Genomic DNA, 3,250 nt, shown 5'->3' with positions numbered 1-3,250 from the left:
GGGGGGTGATGGGGGAGGGATTTGGGGGGCCCTGGGGCAGTTGGGGGGCTCCGATGGCACTTTGGGGGGCCCTGGGGATGTTGGGGGGTCCCTGAGGCAGTTATTTTGGGGGGCCCTGGGGCAGTTGGGGATCAATTGGGGGTCCCTGGGGATGTTGGGGGGTCCATGGGTAGTTTTGGGGTCCCTGAGGCAGTTGGGGATCAATTGGGGGTCCCTGGGATGTTGGGGGGAGTCCCTGGGGCAGTTTTGGGGGCCCTGGGGCAGTTGGGGCAGTTTGGGGGTCCCTGGGGTAGTTTGGGGGATCAGTTGGGGGGCTCCAGGGGTACTTTGGGGGTCCTTGGGGATGTTGGGGGCTCCCTGGGGCAGTTTTGGGGGTCCCTGGGGCAGTTTGGGATCGGTTGGGGGTCCCCGGGGGCACTTGGGGCTCCCTGGGGCAGTTTTGGGGATCAGTTTGGGGCAGTTTGGGGGTTCCTGGGGATGCTGGGGGTCTCTGGGTAGTTTTGGGGTCCCTGGGGGTAATTTGGAGGCCCCATGGGTCAGTTTTAGGTCCCTGGGCGTAGTTTTGGGGGTCCTTGGGGCAGTTTGGGGGGGCCCTGGGGAAGTTTTGGGGGGCCCTGGGGCAGTTTGGGATCAGTTGGGGGTCCCTGGGGGCAGTTTGGGGGACCCTGGGGATGTTGGGGGTCCCTGGGGCAGTTTTGGGGTTCTGCTGGGGGTCCCCAGGGGCACTTTGGGGGTCCCTGGGGAAGCTGGGGGGTCCCAGGGGCAGTTTTGGGAGTCCCCGGGGGTCTTTTGGGCATCCCTGGGGCAGTTTAGGGGTCCCTGGAGCAGTTTTTGGGGTCCCTGGGGTAGTTTGGGGGTCTCCGGGGGTATTTTGGGGGTCTCGGGGCAGTTTAGGCGTCCCCGGGGGTGTTTTGGGGGTCCCTGGAGCAGTTTTGGGGGTCCCTGGGGCAGTTTAGGGGTCCCCGGGGGTGTTTTGGGGGTCCCTGGGGCAGTTTTGGGGGTCCCTGGGGCAGTTTGGGGTCTCCGGGTGTGTTTTGGGGGTCTCAGGGGCAGTTTAGGGGTGTTCCCCCCCCCAAACACCCACCTGGCAGCGCCCCCGGCGGGGGGGGTCCCCAAGTTCCTCCGCCTCCCCTACGGGACAGGAGGGGGGGCATAGAGGGGGGGTACGTATAGGGGTGCGTATGGAACCCTATGTATGGGGGGGGCATAAATGGGGGCTAAAAATGGGGGGCGATAAGTGGGGTTGATAAATGGGGGGGTACGTATAGGGGTATATATATGGGGGTATGTATGGGGCTATATATGGGGGGGTTAAATAAGGGGTCTTTAAAATGGGGTGATAAATGGGGGGGAAAAATGGGGAGCTAAAAATGGGGGGGCTAAAAATGGGGGGGCTAAATGAAGGGGCTAAAAATGGGGGTGATAAATGGGGGGGCTAAAATGGGGGGGTGATAAATGGGGGGCTAAAAATGGGGGGATGATAAATGGGGGGGCTAAAAATGGGGGGGCTAAAATGGGGGGCAATAAATGGTGATGGAGGGGTAAAATGGGGGGGCTAAGAATGGGGGGCTAAAATGGGGGTGATAAATGGGGGGCTAAAAATGGGGGTGATAGATGGAGGGGTAAAATGGGGGGGCTAAAAATGGGGGGGCTAAATAGGGGGGCTAAAACCAGGGGTGATAATGGGGGGGTAAAATGGGGGGCAATAAATGGGGGGCTAAAATGGGGGGGCTGAAATGGAGGATTAAAATGGGGGCTGAAAATGGGGGCAATAAGTGGGGGCTAAAATGGGGGGGCTAAAAATGGGGGGCTGAAAATGGGGGGCTGAAAATGGGGGGCTGAAAATGGAGGACTAAAATGGGGGCTGAAAATGGGGGGCCAATAAATGGGGGCTGAAAATGGGGGGGCTAAAATGGAGGTGAGAAATGAAGGGGCTAAAAATGGGGGGGCAAAAAGGGGGGGCAAAAATGGGGGGGCTGAAAATGGGGGGGCTGAGAATGGGGGGCTGAAAATGGGGGGGCTGAAAATGGAGGACTAAAATGGGGGGCTGAAAATGGGGGGGCTAAAATGGAGGTGAGAAATGAAGGGGCTAAAAAGGGGGGGCAAAAATGGGGGGGCTGAGAATGGGGGGCTGAAAATGGGGGGGCTGAAAATGGAGGACTAAATGGGGGGCTGAAAATGGGGGGGCTAAAATGGAGGTGAGAAATGAAGGGGCTAAAAAGGGGGGGCAAAAAGGGGGGGCAAAAATGGGGGGGCTGAAAATGGGGGGCTGAAAATGGAGGTGAGAAATGAAGGGGCTAAAAAGGGGGGGCAAAAATGGGGGGGCTGAAAATGGAGGAGTAAAATGGGGGGGGCAAAAAATGGGGGATGCCAAAATGGGGGTGCAAGCGGGGGCCACCCCACCCTACCTGGCCGGGGGGGGCCCCCCGCGGCGGGGGGGGGCTGGCGGAGCCGCCGGGCCCAGCTCTGGATCTTGCGGCCCCAGGTCCTCTTGCCGCCGGGGTTTCGCAGGCGGGGGCACTTAAAGCCCCCCAAATAACCCCCCCCGGCGGGGGGCCGGGCCGGGGGGGCGCTGCGGGGGGGCGGCCTGCGGGAACGGGGGGCTGAGGTGGCCACCAGCCCCCCCCCCAAAATGGCGGGGGGGGGCAGGGGGATGGGGACGGTCATTGCTGGGCGTTGAGGGACATCAAGGTCTTGGGGGGTTGAGGGACACCAGGGTTTGGGGTTCTCTGGTCTCTGAGGGACGCCAGGGTCCTGGGGCCTTTGAGGGACACCAAGGTCTTGGGGGGCACCAAGGTCTTGCGGTCTCTGAGGGTCTTGGGGGGGTTGAGGGACACCAGGGTCTTGGGGTCTTTGAGGGACACCAAGGTCTTGAGGTTTGGGGGACACCAAGGTCTTGGCGTTTTGGGTTTGAGGGACACCAAGGTCTTGGGGGGCATCAAGGTCTTGCGGTCTCTGAGGACACCAGGGTCTTGGGGGGGTTGAGGGACACCAGGGTCTTGGGGTCTTTGAGGGACACCAAGGTCTTGAGGTTTGGGGGACACCAAGGTCTTGGCGTTTTGGGTTTGAGGGACACCAAGGTCTTGGGGGGCATCAAGGTCTTGCGGTCTCTGAGGGACACCAGGGTCTTGGGGGGGTTGAGGGACACCAGGGTCTTGGGGTCTTTGAGGACACCAAGGTCTTGAGGTTTGGGGGACACCAAGGTCTTGGCGTTTTGGGTTTGAGGGACACCAAGGTCTTGGGGGGCATC

This window comes from Pelecanus crispus, chromosome 24 (genome assembly GCF_030463565.1).
Source record: "Pelecanus crispus isolate bPelCri1 chromosome 24, bPelCri1.pri, whole genome shotgun sequence".
NCBI classification, from domain to species: Eukaryota; Metazoa; Chordata; class Aves; order Pelecaniformes; family Pelecanidae; genus Pelecanus; species Pelecanus crispus.
This window is presented reverse-complemented; position numbering follows the sequence as displayed.